The sequence below is a fragment of the Crinia signifera genome, chromosome 9 (genome assembly GCF_055691185.1).
Source record: "Crinia signifera chromosome 9, ASM5569118v1, whole genome shotgun sequence".
Taxonomy (NCBI): domain Eukaryota; kingdom Metazoa; phylum Chordata; class Amphibia; order Anura; family Myobatrachidae; genus Crinia; species Crinia signifera.
The window spans coordinates 122,783,426-122,800,022 of NC_139225.1; the positions used below are offsets into that span (position 1 = coordinate 122,783,426).

The 16,597-nt window shown below is 45.8% G+C and overlaps 4 non-coding genes across 4 annotated transcripts; all 4 read left to right on the forward strand.

The window, feature by feature from the left end:
- The first annotated feature begins 12,825 nt into the window (after positions 1-12,825).
- Positions 12,826-12,898, forward strand: TRNAR-UCG (transfer RNA arginine (anticodon UCG)). The gene has a single exon. It is a non-coding gene; the product is annotated as a tRNA-Arg (tRNA).
- A 921-nt stretch (positions 12,899-13,819) lies between these two features.
- On the forward strand, positions 13,820-13,892 carry TRNAR-UCG (transfer RNA arginine (anticodon UCG)). Its single transcript has one exon. It is a non-coding gene; the product is annotated as a tRNA-Arg (tRNA).
- Positions 13,893-14,985: 1,093 nt separating this feature from the next.
- On the forward strand, positions 14,986-15,058 carry TRNAR-UCG (transfer RNA arginine (anticodon UCG)). The gene has a single exon. It is a non-coding gene; the product is annotated as a tRNA-Arg (tRNA).
- A 251-nt stretch (positions 15,059-15,309) lies between these two features.
- Positions 15,310-15,382, forward strand: TRNAR-UCG (transfer RNA arginine (anticodon UCG)). Its single transcript has one exon. It is a non-coding gene; the product is annotated as a tRNA-Arg (tRNA).
- Positions 15,383-16,597: the final 1,215 nt, after the last annotated feature.

Consider the following 16,597-nt stretch of genomic DNA (forward strand, 5'->3'; position numbering starts at 1 on the left):
TGCAACAGGATGGATACTTGCACGATGCTGGAAAGCAGGATATTCATAGGAGCAGTTCTGGAGATACAACTGCTCTGGAGCCATCATTGCACTGACGGATTGTTTATGTTCTCTCAGCATCCTTATAGTAGCTGCCACCATTTCCCCTCACATCCATGAGCGGGGATGTGTATACAGTAGACACATCCCCTTGCATGTGCCCGCTGTTGGAGAAATCATTTGATGGTCACTGACCATCGAAGATTTTTCCAGGGCTCGCAAAAAAATAAGTCAGTGGAGACTGAATTATACTGTATTTGCAGGCTTCCTGCCGAAGACTGAGTGGGTGGCTGATGTCATGTGACACCAGCCACCTGCCCCTGGCCCACTTTGTCCCACCTGAATGCTCATGGAAATGCCCAGCTTTTCATGGGAATGCCCATGAAACGCTTGGCGTTCCCATGGGCGACACCCATCAGAGCCACCCCACGCTCCTGGCCCGCACCGTTCCGTATGAACAGCTCAACTATTATGCAAGTCACCATAGCCATTCACACAGGGACCCTGCACATGGGCATTGCCATTATGCATATGCGCAGTAAAAAAACATTGGTCCCCCGTGCGAACCAGTTGGAGACCAAAGTAATTAGAATGACCCCCTTAATGTAGTAGTTTTCAAACTCTAACATTTTTTGGAGCATGGTAGAAATAGGACAGTCTTGAGTTGCTTGAAGTTTCTCAGGGTCCATTTTGAAACCGGAGACTATATAACCGTAGATTATATAACTGAGAAAGGGAATAGATTTTACCTCAATCAACTTGCAGAACAACTGGTTAGCTCGAAGACAGGATAGAACCTATTAATTACAATGCTCCTTTAGATTATTGGCGTAGATCAGGATGTCATCAAGATATTCAATGACATGTTCATGCAGCAGGTCTCAAAATATCTCATTGACAAAATACTGGAAGTCTGCGGGGGGCACTACTGAGGCCAGACGGCATACCGAGGTACTTGTAGTCTCTGGTGTTAAATGCTTTCTTCAACTTGTCCACTTACTTAATTCGAATAAGATTGTAAGCACCTTGCAAGTCAAGTTTTGCAAATATGGTGGCTCCACTGACATGGCCAAATAATTCAGTAATCAGGGGCAATGGGTAACGATTCTTGATAGTAATGTAATTTAACCCCCGGTAGTCAATGCAGGGCCGCAGTTCTCAGTATTTATTTATTTTTAACTAAGAAGAATCCTGTGCCTGCAGTGTCACAATCCTGCCAGAACTCAGTGTGTTTGTCCTGTCTTACCTGCCTGTCAGTCTATTTTCTCAGCCTGCTGCAGCAAGATCTGAGTATTTGCTTGTAATGAGCACCTGGGTGATTCTGATTCAGCCATTAACTCTGTGGTTACCACTTGAAAGATACAAGTTCCCTGTTGGCCTCATCCAGAGACTGTTCCAGGTGTGGCCATTCCCAATCACCCGGATGGCCAATCAGTGCTGCTCTGAGGGGTTATCCTCCCAGCCCTGCATAGACACTTTGCTTTTGCATTGTTGTCAATAACTTGGGAGGAAGCTTCAGCTTGTGTTCCTGCTTTAGCTCTGTGGTATTCCAGTTACCCAGCATTTGTATCCTGCTTCCAAGACCCTGCACCAGCATTTCTACACCTGTGTGTCTCCAAGTACCTGCTCCAGCATTCCTACACCTGTGTGCTTCCAAGACCCTGCACCAGTGTTCCTACACCTGTGTGCCTTCGAGACCCTGCATCAGTGTTCACCTGTTCCTGCATTACAAGTACCTGCACCAGTGTTACCCTGTACCTGTATCCAGTACCTGCTTCCTGTCCCAGCACCTGTGTTCCCGAGTCGCCTGCACCTGTGTTCCCGAGTCGCCTGCACCTGTGTTCCCAAGTCGCCTGCACCTGTGCTTCCAGTTACCTGCACCTGTGCTTCCAAGTTATCTGCACCTGTGTTCATCTGTGCCAGTGTTCATCTGTACCTGTGCTTCCGAGTTACCTGCACCTGTGCTTCCAGTTACCTGCACCTGTGCTTCCAAGTTATCTGCACCTGTGTTCATCTGTGCCAGTGTTCATCCGTACCTGTGCTTCCGAGTTACCTGCACCTGTGCTTCTGAGTTACCTGTGCTTCTGAGTTACCTGCACCCGTGCTTCCGAGTTACCTGCACCTGTGCTTCCGAGTTACCTGCACCTGTGCTTCCGAGTTACCTGCACCTGTGCTTCCGAGTTTCCTGCACCTGTGCTTCCGAGTTTCCTGCACCTGTGTTCATCTGCACCAGTGTTCATCCGTTCCTGCATTTCGAGTTACCTGCACCTGTGCTTCCGAGTTACCTGCACCTGTGCTTCCGAGTTACCTGCACCTGTGCTTCCGAGTTACCTGTACCTGTGCTTCCGAGTTACCTGCACCTGTGCTTACGAGTTTCCTGCACCTGTTCTTCTGAGTTACCTGCACCTGTGACCACTTGCACCCGCACGCTCCAGCATCTGCACCTGTGTCCACCTGTCTCTGCGTGCCTCAGTACCTGCACCCGCAACCACCTTCACCACTGCCTACAGTGCTTCCGGCACCTGCTCTCCAGTGGTCCAACTCCGTGCTTCCGGCACCTGCTCTCCAGTGGTCCAACTCCGTGCTTCCGGCACCTGCACTCCAGTGGCCCTACTCTGTGCTTTCCAGCTCCTGTGCTCCCGTGCCTCTACTACGTGCCTCCAAGTAACTTATCAGTTCCCAGCTTTCCAAAGACTTTTACAGACTTTCAAATGTCCCCTGTACCAGTTCATTATATGCAATAAACATTACCCATTTGTATCCACTTGCCTTCGTCCTGTTTCCATTGGGTTGTCAGCTAGCCACCAAGGTCACTCCAGGGTCCCAAATCCCCAGTCGTGACAGTATGCAAAAGCCCCTGGACTTGGCTAGTGACTTTAAAGTGGCTATGCAAAATCTGACAGCAATACCAATGGGAACCTACCACCACTCACTTATCCAGCTGCAAGAACTTTTGGCAAAAATTTTTCCCATAATAACTACGTTACTCAGTTACACTCCTGAGGTTGTGAAGCCCATCAGCTACAGCTCCAAAGTGAAAGGAGTCTCAGTGAAAGTGCCTGTGAAATCTGAAAGGCCTCCCAACCTTCAGAGCGAAATTTCTGTCCAGGGCAAGCGGAGGTCCCAGCTTTCAGAATCTGAACGCCAAAGACGCAGGTCTCTCCATTTATGTTTCTACTGTGGTAATCCAGACCACTTCATTGAGAATTGTTCACTCCGCAAGCCCAAGAACAAAGTGATTCTGACCACATCCAGTATCCAGCCCCAAGAGGGGGTCCGCAGTCTCCAGCCCCAAGAGGGGGTCCGCAGTCTCCAGCCCCAAGAGGGGGTCCGCAGTCTCCAGCCCCAAGTGGGGGTCCGCAGTCTTCAGCCCCAAGTGGGGGTCCGCAGTCTTCAGCCCCAAGTGGGGGTCCGCAGTCTTCAGCCCCAAGTGGGGGTCCGCAGTCTTCAGCCCCAAGTGGGGGTCCGCAGTCTTGTGTCCACTCCGGTTCCAGTCGGTTCAAGTACCTCCATTGATGATCCGGTTCCAGCCGTCAGTCAGGAGGCTCATTCGGTTCCAACCGATTCCGACACCTCTGGACCTCATCCGGTCCCATCCGTCAGTCCAGAGTCCACTCCGGTCCCAGCCGGTTCAAGTACCTCCATTGATGATCCGGTTCCAGCCGTCAGTCAGGAGGCTCATTCGGTTCCAGCCGATTCCGACACCTCTGGACCTCATCCGGTCCCATCCGTCAGTCCAGAGTCCACTCCGGTCCCAGCCGGTTCAAGTACCTCCAATGATGATCCGGTTCCAGCCGTCAGTCAGGAGGCTCATTCGGTTCCAGCCGATTCCGACACCTCTGGTTCTCATCCGGTCTTAACCGTCAGTCCAGAGTCCATGCCGGTCCCAGTCGGTTCAAGTATATTCAGGGATCATCCGTTGCCAGCCATCAATCCTGAGTCCATGCCGGTCCCAGCCGGTTTAAGCATCTTCAATGATCATCCGGTCCCATCCGTCAATCCAGAGTCCCTGCCGGTCCTAGCTGGTTCAAGTACAATCGGATGTCCTCCGGTTCCAGCTGGTCCAAGTTTGTCTACTTCCACGTCTGTACTATCCTTCAGCCCAGAGACTCTATACTTTAACACAGATTTAGCTCAGTCCTCCAAGATGGAACTCTCCGAACAAGATCAAGCTCTTCTTGACCAATATATCAAAAATTTTCGGGCTGCCAGAAAACAGGCTGGTTCACAGTCGTCACCGAAGACTCAGTCCATAGATATGGAACTAAATTATATGGCTCTGTCTCCTTCCAAAGATTCCTTCGAGTTTTCTGCTGAATATCCCACATCTTCAAGGTCTGTACCCATGAGCTTAAGAGTTGGCTGTGTTTCTCTGTCTCATCCTCAAGTGGAACCTTCTACGGTACCTTGCCCCAACAAGTCTTCAGAAACCTTACAGTCAGAGCAAGGCAGTCTTAACTCTAGACATGGATTCTGATTCCGAGTATGATGAGGATTATGACTCTACCCCTTTCCTTGAAAATCCTGTTTCACCTTGCCCTGTCTTACCTCTGAGAAAAATTCAGTTAGATGCTAAAGATGGCTATCCGAAAGCCCCTGGATATCGAACAAGATTTAATTTGAGTCTTAGTGGTGCCTTAGCCTCAAGGGCCCGATCTTCTCGTCTCTCAGTTTCAGTCAAAAATACTTCAGTTATCCCTGATGAATTTGATTCTACGTCTTTCTCCAGTGGTCCTCTTCGTGCAAGTCAAGTGTTCCTTCCGGACGGAAGTCATCCTCATTATCGTGTCCAATGGAACGGGAATTCCGTTTACGTCGACGATGGATGGTCCACCTGTTCTGATGATGAGGCAGAATTGTGACTTTTCTTCAAAGTTCCTGAAGTGTCCGGTGGCCACCCGTAAAGGGGGGGTACTGTCACAATCCTGCCAGAACTCAGTGTGTTTGTCCTGTCTTACCTGCCTGTCAGTCTTGTTTCTCAGCCTGCTGCAGCAAGATCTGAGTATTTGCTTGTAATGAGCACCTGGGTGATTCTGATTCAGCCATTAACTCTGTGGTTACCACTTGAAAGATACAAGTTCCCTGTTGGCCTCATCCAGAGACTGTTCCAGGTGTGGCCATTCCCAATCACCCGGATGGCCAATCAGTGCTGCTCTGAGGGGTTATCCTCCCAGCCCTGCATAGACACTTTGCTTTTGCATTGTTGTCAATAACTTGGGAGGAAGCTTCAGCTTGTGTTCCTGCTTTAGCTCTGTGGTATTCCAGTTACCCAGCATTTGTATCCTGCTTCCAAGACCCTGCACCAGCATTTCTACACCTGTGTGTCTCCAAGTACCTGCTCCAGCATTCCTACACCTGTGTGCTTCCAAGACCCTGCACCAGTGTTCCTACACCTGTGTGCCTTCGAGACCCTGCATCAGTGTTCACCTGTTCCTGCATTACAAGTACCTGCACCAGTGTTACCCTGTACCTGTATCCAGTACCTGCTTCCTGTCCCAGCACCTGTGTTCCCGAGTCGCCTGCACCTGTGTTCCCGAGTCGCCTGCACCTGTGCTTCCAGTTACCTGCACCTGTGCTTCCAAGTTATCTGCACCTGTGTTCATCTGTGCCAGTGTTCATCCGTACCTGTGCTTCCGAGTTACCTGCACCTGTGCTTCCAGTTACCTGCACCTGTGCTTCCAAGTTATCTGCACCTGTGTTCATCTGTGCCAGTGTTCATCCGTACCTGTGCTTCCGAGTTACCTGCACCTGTGCTTCTGAGTTACCTGTGCTTCTGAGTTACCTGCACCTGTGCTTCCGAGTTACCTGCACCTGTGCTTTCGAGTTTCCTGCACCTGTGCTTCCGAGTTTCCTGCACCTGTGCTTCCGAGTTTCCTGCACCTGTGTTCATCTGCACCAGTGTTCATCCGTTCCTGCATTTCGAGTTACCTGCACCTGTGCTTCCGAGTTACCTGCACCTGTGCTTCCGAGTTACCTGCACCTGTGCTTTCGAGTTACCTGCACCTGTGCTTTCGAGTTACCTGCACCTGTGCTTCCGAGTTACCTGCACCTGTGCTTCCGAGTTACCTGCACCTGTGCTTCCGAGTTTCCTGCACCTGTGCTTCCGAGTTACCTGCACCTGTGACCACTTGCACCCGCACGCTCCAGCATCTGCACCTGTGTCCACCTGTCGCTGCGTGCCTCAGTACCTGCACCCGCAACCACCTTCACCACTGCCTACAGTGCTTCCGGCACCTGCTCTCCAGTGGTCCAACTCCGTGCTTCCGGCACCTGCTCTCCAGTGGTCCAACTCCGTGCTTCCGGCACCTGCACTCCAGTGGCCCTACTCTGTGCTTTCCAGCTCCTGTGCTCCCGTGCCTCTACTACGTGCCTCCAAGTAACTTATCAGTTCCCAGCTTTCCAAAGACTTTTACAGACTTTCAAATGTCCCCTGTACCAGTTCATCATATGCAATAAACATTACCCATTTGTATCCACTTGCCTCCGTCCTGTTTCCATTGGATTGTCAGCTAGCCACCAAGGTCACTCCCGGGTCCCAAATCCCCAGTCGTGACATGCAGGAGATGATGACAGCCAGATAAACCCTTTGGCTAAATTCTCCCTTATATACTCGGCCATATCCTAGGTCTCAGGTAGAGATAAAATATATATACGACTCTGAGGCAGACTCTGAGGCAGAGTGGATCCTGGGATGAAGTCAATTGGCCAATCCCACGAGTGATGAGCAGGGAGAGTATTAGTGCCAGCTTTACTGAAAACATCAGTGAAGGCTTCATATGGATGAGGGGGAGTGTCAGAGGACTTGACACTTGATATCAGAACTTTGTGCATGTAGCACTTGATGAAGGCAGGTGCCAAAGAAAGCTGGGCCCCAAGCAGTTACTTGGTAGGTATTCCAATCATTCTTGGGTTTGTGAAGTCGTAGCCACGGAAGTAAAAGACCAGAGCGTGTGAGGCTTTGGTAATCACAAGAAAACTGTGAGCGGAGAACTCCAACCTTGACTCGAAGCAGTTGAGTTCTGAGGGCCATAGGGCCTCTTAGAATCCTTCTGCCATCTACAGTAGTAAGAAAGACAGGATGAGATAATCTCTCGGTGGATAGGGACCATTGCTAGACTGCAGCACCCAAATCCAGGAGGGTGGAGATTTCTCTGAAGCGCTGATTGACGAATATGGAAACTTCAAGAATACAATCTATACTTTGAGGAGAGGAATGAATTACTCCTAGCCGACCCTCTCCCTGATTGGATAGGACTTGGAGTTTCCCAGACGCTTGGGACAAGTGTTCACTGAATGTGAGGGGCTGCACAATACAGACAGAGATGCTCTAATTGATGTCTCTTGTGTTCTTCAGGTGATAAACAAGATCAATTAATTTTCATGGGTTCATCTGTATTAGGCAATGCCACACAAGGATGAACAGCAGCAGACAACATGGGTTGTGCAGAACGTCCTCTCTCTAATGCTCTTTCTATAAAAAGCAAAAATTCACTTTATTACACATCAGGACTAATGGGCTTTACACACATAGCAATGTGTACAGGGCAACCTAGATATGCTAGGTCGGCCTCTGTTGCAGCACTGTCACTCAGCACACAGAGCTGACAGCCCACACATAGTGCGAGCTGACAGCGCTGTGTGCTGTGCAAGTGGAGAACACTGGTGACCAGCGAGATTGATGGTCACTGACCATCAATATCAGCCAGCGACAACGAAGCGCAGGGATGCACATTTCTGTCGCTTTAGCCCCTACACACACACACACACCGATGAAGGCAAAGTTGCTTAGAATGTGCCTTAATATTGGCCTTCGTGTAGGCCCCATAAGCCATCTCGTTTGGGTGGTAGGTCTCTGGTAGCAAGTTCATCTGTGATACAATCAGACAAACCGTTCCAGAAAGTGGCATAGAGAGCTTCATCATGCCAGGACAGTTCTGAAGCTAAGATTTGAAACTGTATCAAATACTGTCAAATAGATCAGGAACTCTGTTGAAGCTGGAGTAGGTCAGAAGAGGCTGATACAACTCGTCCTGTCTCATCAAAGATGGCGGGAAGGTGGCAACAATTTCTTTGTATAAAGAGAGAGTAACGGACCCGATCATTCCCACAAGGGTGATGCCCACTCCAAAGCTGACCGAGAAAGTAGCAAGTTGATATATGCCACTTTAGTACAATCAGTGGGAAAGTTATAGGGCTGTAATTTGAAGTGGATTTCGCATTGGTTTAAAAACCACAACAGTTCTTGGGAGATTCATCACATTTTTCAGGGGTAGGAAGATGCAGGGTACTTGTGTATTTTGGCGGCGCCCCCGATGTCCGTCGTACGACGAACAGATCGCATCGCATCGCATGCCATGCACCCGATGGCATGCGATGCGATGCGACGCGATTTTGACCCCCTATACGACCAAAAATCGTATAAGCACCCTAAAGGGTGCTTTTGAGCACCCAAATGGGTGCTTACAATGTTAAATGCACCCCCACGCCACCCCCCACTATAAACGTGAACCCGAAGCGTGGCGAGCGGCGGCGGTACGCGTCCTACGACCTTTTCATACCCCCACTATCCACGTCGGCGTGGAGTTGAGAATAGAATTGTGTGGCGAGCGCAGCGAGCCACCGAGCCCGAAGCGTGGCGAGCGGACGCGGATACCTTCACAGTTATACGCGTCCCCTCGCGGGCTTCACAGGTGTCCGTGGCGACGCGGACACCTGTGAAGCCCGCGAGGGGACGCGTTTACCTGTGAAGGTATCCGCGTCCCCTCGCGGGGCTCGCTGCGCTCGCCACGCTTCGGGCTCGGTGGCTCGCTGCGCTCGCCACACTATTCTATTCTCAACTCCACGCCGACGTGGATAGTGGGGGTATGAAAAGGTCGTAGGACGCGTACCGCCGCCCCTCGCGGGCTCGCTGCGCTCGCCACGCTTCGGGTTCACGTTTATAGTGGGGGGTGGCGTGGGGGTGCATTTAACATTGTAAGCACCCATTTGGGTGCTTAACATTGTATAAGCACCCATTAGGGTGCTTATACAATGTTTAATCGCATCGCATCGTATGGCATCGTATGCCATGTACAATGGCATACAATTTCAAAATTGTATGCCATCGTGCACTATCGTAGGATATCGCGTCGCATCGCATACCATCGTATGTGTTATGGTATGCGATGCGATGGGCGCCGCCAAAATACACAAGTACCAGATGCAGTACTGTATGTGAGTAGAGAAGTTTCCGCTCTTGCAGTTTGAGATGCTCCAGGGCCACGTAGAGTTGTTTGGATACCATCCAGCTGGGTTGACAGGTCCTGTAGAAACTGGATGACCTGGCCCTGTAAAACCTCTTGATAATCAAGTTGGGCTGCTAGCTGTTAATCCAGACCTGTACCAAGACCCTGTTCTTCGGAAGGATCCATGTGGTCAGTGCAAACTGTTATGCCTGAGACTTGGACTTTGTCTGAAGCTGAAGCATAGTGAGAGCTTGGTGGTTTGATAACTTATTTCCACACATGTGGGCAAACCTCAGAGAGTGAGGTGGTGTATGGAGCCCGAGAAGACTGTAATTCAGCAAACACTGGATAATACTGACCATAATGGAACTGGTAGAAATATTGGAATCTTCTGGAACCAAAATATAATGGAGACTGGATTCGGTAGGAACCGATATGGGCTTGTTAACAGGAATGTCCGATGGTGACCATCGATGATGAGATGGTAATGAGATGGGGTACACTGTATGTAAGTAAAACGTAGGTCATATACCAATAACACAGGCACTTGAGGAAGATTCACAGATGATGATGGTTTCCAATGTTGGTTCACAGATGGTGACATATCAATGAAGACCCTCTGAGTGTTGAATGGTAGAGAGATGGTACTGTAGTGATAAGCAGGTAGGCAGATGTAATAAGCAGTAATTGCTGGAAGGCAATGGAGTTTGATGGTGTTCATGGAATCAATGGTATCAGGACAAGTGGAGATTACCAGGACAGATATTAGAAGTGATGCTGGTAATTGGCTGGAATTGAAGGATACCAGTGTTGGCCACTACATTTGAATTTTAATTATTCTGAATTACACGATACAAACAGGAATTATGCCATTAGGAAGGATAGTGTCCATATTTTACTGCTTCCTTCCATGTTCTTGGAGGCATATTTATTAAAGCTATTTTCAGGATACCCTCAAATATTAAGGATCTACTGGATTTATTGCACTCAAAATAACAACCTAAATATCAACGGTCTTTAAAGAAGTCCTGCCACTTGGTTTGATATTTTTTCACATTCTTAATGATTTTTTATGCCAGGATTCCCTTTCTTCTTAAAAATAAATTGAAATTGTATTTTACAATTATTTTAATGCTTATCTTTATTATAATATACAAAAAATATTCTCTATACCAGGGGTAGCCAACTCCATTCCTCGAGGGCTACCAACAGTTAACGTTTTCCAGGCCTCCTCACAGAATCACAAGTGAAGTAATTAGCTCCACCTGTGGATCATTTATAATGTGTCAGCTAGTACTGAATAAACCTGTACCCCAGCTAGATGATCTAGAAAATGTGAACTGTTGGTAGCTCTCGGGGACTGGAGTTGGCTACCACTGCTCTATACATATAATGATGGTACTGATTATTGGAGATGTCATATTAGATATCCTTATCTATCTTAGGCACTAGGTTTTAACTATTTTTACTTGGAAATTGTTAATTAGCAAATGGATAAATATAATAAAAATAAGTCAAAACACAAAAACAATATGTTGGAAATTTTCAAGGCTCCTTGCCAGATGGTGGCCCTGGGAAATCCCCCCTACCCCTCTACTCTGTACTATTACATTTTTGTTTCTTCAAAATCAATTTAAGAATTGCTTTAAAAATTAACTGCAATAAATGAAATGATTCTGTTATTCAGACGGATTGTCTTACAATGACATACTTAAATGTCATTACTGTAACTCAAGTTATTGATCGACAATTGATTTGTTCATGTTATCTATAGGTAATGATTATAGCTTCTATCTAAGGTACACTATATGGACAAAAGTATTGGTACTTATGTAGTAACTGGGCTGCCGATTTTGAAATCGGGTCCATCGCATCGCATCGCACCCGACCAAATCGCATGCGATGCGATGCGATGCGATGCGATGCGATGGACCCGATTTTTCCATAGGATTCAATGTTAAAATGGACTGAGTCCATTTTAACATGGAATTCAATGGGAAAAAGGGGTCCTTTTCATACCCCTACTATCCAAGTGGGCATGGAGTTGGATATAAACCTGTGGCGAGCGTAGCGAGCCACCGAGCCCGAAGCGTGGCGAGCGTAGCGAGCCCCGCGAGGGGACACAGAATACCGTCCCCTCGCGGGGCTCGCTTCGCTCGCCACGCTTCGGGCTCGGTGGCTCGCTACGCTCGCCACAGGTTTATATCCAACTCCATGCCCACTTGGATAGTAGGGGTATGAAAAGGACCCCTTTTTCCCATTGAATTCCATGTTAAAATGGACTCAGTCCATTTTAACATTGAATCCTATGGAAAAATCGGGTCATCGCATCGCATCGCATCGCATCGCATCTGATTGTATGCCTTAACTTAAGGCATACAATCAAAAAATCGGCAGCCCAGATACTACATAAGTACCAAAGTATTTAACCACACCAGTTTTTTATTTAATTAATGTGTTTCAATCAGGCCTACTGCCACAGGATAATGTCAGGCACCTAGCCATGCAGTCTCTATTTTCAAACGTTTGTAATACACACTGGGTCATTTTGAAGACCCCAACAACTTCAAGGATAGTACATAGGGGGAGGGGCCCTAAACTGCACACCCTGGACATATGAGGTGCTACCTGCTGAGACTTGTAGTGCAGCAAGCAGGAGGAGGAGTTTGCAGGTGCACACTAAATATATATGCTAGACCTTTTAATATCTTTGCTATATTGCATTGGAGGTTATTAGCATAATGATGGCCATTATTATGGGCTTGTCCACCGCGTCCAGGTTACGTCAATAGGACAAGTCCCTAACACTACTCTGAGACAGGTCCAGGGCACAGGACCCCCCAGGCCAGCCCAGCAGAGCCACCCCATGGCATCACATTAGTGTGAAATTGAAGTGAAAGTAAAAGGGATAGGGGAAATTATATGTGATAAGACTTACCTAAGTAAGAGGTAATAATAAATGTGAAGGGTGCTACATATATATTAAACAAACTAAAGGGGTGATGAAAAGTGTACGATATGATGCCATGGAGCAGCCCAGCAACAGCAGCCCAAAGAGCCCTGCGCCCCAAACACAGTGCCACAGACTAACACTCAGCATATATGTATAGTAGGACTTACCCTCATAGTGCCAAGCTGAGGTGTGCAGTCTTGAATGTTGGGACTCCAACCTGGTGGACAAGCCCATAATAATGGCCATCATTATGCTAATAACCTCCAATGCAATATAGCAAAGATATTAAAAGGTCTAGCATTTAAACTTCAAGGATAGTACTGTGATAGGATCAGGGGGGGCCAGGCCCCGGTAAAATGGAGGGGGAAGTTTATCCCTCTTATGCATATATGGGTAGTTGATATATGACAATTTTTGTTATCTTGGGTCTCTAAACATCACTATGTGCATATAAAAAAATATTTCTCTCAGATTGGTCGTAGGGTTAATGATTGTAACTTTTATGCATCTATGGATTAATGCCATATCACATGTTAGGTTATCTTAGGTCTCTACAATACACAGCAATCACAACAGCTTGGACATAGGCCTGCAGGTAAGTGAGCTGTTGACCGCGTGGCCTAATGGATAAGGCGTCTGACTTCGGATCAGACGATTGAGGGTTCGAGTCCCTTTGTGGTCGAGTGTGTACAAGTTGTCCCTTTTATGCATCTATGGGTAGTTGATGTATCACATGTCATGTTAGGTCTCTAAAAATCGCAGCCTGCACATAAAAAATAATTTCCCTATTTTGTGTTCTAAACATTTTAAGTTTTGGAGGTGATCTTTACTGAACAATTTGACTTTCTCTCAAATTCAATAATTAAAATGATTTATTGGATCTTAGTTTGTCACCCAAGTGCTTGTTTTTACAAATGTTTCTTCTCAAATAAAAAATGCAGATGTGTAGTGGTGAGTGACAAACACATTTTAAAAGATTTAGAGGTGGAGCTAATTCCTTTTCTTTTAGCAAATTTGGAATACATTAACATGTGTTGTCCGATGCAAAGTATTTCTATTTCTCAGAAGAGTTCAATTTTATTTAAGAACTTGATGTGGGCATTGCTGAAAAAACAATATGACTTTCTCAGAAAATTAATCAATAAGATTATATTTTGCATCTTGGTTAGTTATCCATAATACATTTTATACCAAACTTTCTTGCAAAGAATGTAAATATTTTTTTTACATTGGTATAACTTATACCAAACCTTCCATGGACTACAATTATGCCATGAGCCGGCCGCTTGGCTTTGAGGATAAGTCGTCTGACTCTGAGATCAGAAGTTTGAGTGTTCAAGTACCTTCATGGTCAAATGTGTACAGTTTATCCCTCTTATGCATATATGGGTAGTTGATGTATGAAATTTTTTGTTATCTTGATTCTCTAAACATCATTATGTGCATATAAAAATGTTTTTATCAATTTGTTCGTATTGTTATTGATTGTAACTTTTATGCATCTATGGATTAATGATATATCACATGTTTTATTATCTTAGGTCTTTACATTACACAGCAAACATCACAGCTTGGACATAGGGCTGCAGTAAAGGGAACAGTTGACCGCGTGGCCTAATGGATAAGGCGTCTGACTTCGGATCAGAAGATTGAGGGCTCGAGTCCCTTCGTGGTCGAGTGTGTACAAGTTGTCCATTTTATGGATCTATGGGTAGTTGACGTATTAAGTGTTATGTTATCTTATGGCTCTAAACATCACTGTGTGCATACAAAAAAATATTTTTCTCAATTTGGTTGTAGGGTTAATGATTGTAACTTTTATGCATCTATGGATTAATGCCATATCACATGTTAGGTTATCTTAGGTCTCTACAATACACAGCAATCACAACAGCTTGGACATAGGCATGCAGATCAGTGAGCCGTTGACCGCAGCCTGCACATAAAAAATAATTTCCCGATTTTGTGTTCTAAACATTTTAAGTTTTGGAGGTGATCTTTACTGAACAATTTGACTTTCTCTCAAAATCAATAATTAAAATGATTTATTGGATCTTCGTTTGTTTTTACTTGTTTTTACAAATGTTTCTACTCAAATAAAAAATGCAGATGTGTAGTGGTGAGTGACAAACACATTTTAAAAGATTTAGAGATGGAGCTAATTCCTTTTCTTTTAGCAAATTTGGAATACATTAACATGTGTTGTCCGATGCAAAGTATTTCTATTTCTCAGAAGAGTTTAATTTTATTTAAGAACTTGATGTGGGCATTGCTGAATAAACAATATGAATTTCTCAGAAAATTAATCAATAAGATTGTATTTTGCATCTTGGTTAGTTATCCATAATACATTTTATACCAAACTTTCTTGCAAAGAATGTAAATTTTTTTTTCATTGGTATAACTCATACCAAACCTTCCATGGACTACAATTTTGCCATGAGCTGGCTGCTTGGCTTTGAGGATAAGGCGTCTGACTCTGAGATCAGAAGTTTGAGTGTTCAAGTACCTTTGTGGTCAAATGTGTACAGTTTATCCCTCTTATGCATATATGGGAAGTTGATGTATGAAATTTTTTGTTATCTTGAGTCTCTAAACATCATTATGTGCATATAAAAATGTTTTTCTCAATTTGTTCGTATTGTTAATGATTGTAACTTTTATGCATCTATGGATTTATGATATATCACATGTTTTATTATCTTAGGTCTTTACATTACACAGCAAACATCACAGCTTGGACATAGGGCTGCCGTAAAGGGAGCAGTTGACCGCGTGGCCTAATGGATAAGGCGTCTGACTTCGGATCAGAAGATTGAGGGTTCGAGTCCCTTCGTGGTCGAGTGTGTACAAGTTGTCCATTTTATGCATCTATGGGTAGTTGACGTATTAAGTGTTATGTTATCTTATGGCTCTAAACATCACTGTGTGCATACAAAAAAATATTTTTCTCAATTTAGATGTAGGGTTAATGATTGTAACTTTTATGCATCTATGGATTAATGCCATATCACATGTTAGGTCATCTTAGGTCTCTACAATACACAGCAATCACAACAGCTTGGACATAGGCATGCAGATCAGTGAGCTGTTGACCGCGTGGCCTAATGGATAAGGCGTCTGACTTCGGATCAGAAGATTGAGGGTTCGAGTCCCTTCGTGGTCGAGTGTGTACAAGTTGTCCCTTTTATGTATCTATGGGTAGTTGATGTATCACATGTCATGTTAGGTCTCTAAAAATCGCAGCCTGCACATAAAAAATAATTTCCCGATTTTGTGTTCTAAACATTTTAAGTTTTGGAGGTGATCTTTACTGAACAATTTGACTTTCTCTCAAAATCAATAATTAAAATGATTTATTGGATCTTAGTTTGTCACCCAAGTGCTTGTTTTTACAAATGTTTCTTCTCAAATAAAAAATGCAGATGTGTAGTGGTGAGTGACAAACACATTTTAACCCCTTCCCGACATTTGACGTACATTTACGTCATGGTCGGGAAGTACTTCCCGACACATGGCATAAATGTACGTCATGCCATTTAACTGCCACCGCGTCTATAGACGCGGTGACAGTTTAAACATGTCTACTGTCCCTGACAGCAGACATGTCCCTGCATGCCCAGGGGGGGCTGCGATGCCGCCCCCCCCCCATCGGCGATCGCTGTGATTGGCTGTTCAGTGTGAACAGCCATTCACAGCGTTTTCTGTGTCACCGGCGAATAACGTTCGCCGGTGACACAGGGATCGGAGGTGATTGGTGCTGTAAAGTACAGCACCAATCACCGCGGGGTGTAAGGGTGACACTGGTGTCACCCCACCTCACCCCGCCCGCCCCCAAAGGCCGTGATTGGTTCGTCGGACCGACGAACCAATCACAGCTATGGAGGGGGGTTTAAACTAACGGTGACTGCACTGCAGACGCCATTCCGGTCTGGAATTGCGTGCAGTGCGGTCACCGTGCCTAGCTGCCGCAGTATACTGACCTGAACCTTGCAAAATACTTACCTGATCACTGCCTGGATCTTGCTACTTCTTGTGACTTCCTGTGCTGTGTTGTGCTGTGTTGTGCTGCTGCAGTGTCATCGAGTTATAGATAGAGAGATAGAGAGAGAGAGATAGAGAGAGATAGAGAGGGCTAGTGACAGAGAGTGCTATATTTTGTGCTGCTGCAGTGTGATAGAGTTATAGATAGAGAGATAGAGAGAGATAGAGAGAGATAGAGAGAGATAGAGAGATAGTGACAGATTGTGCTATATATTTTTTATATAACTGACTGCTGCCCCCCCTTTTGTGCTGATCAGTATAAATTAACTGATCAGCAACTTTTTGGGGGCGCAGGTTTTTTTTATATATATATATATACCTGTCAGTGCTGCTGCTG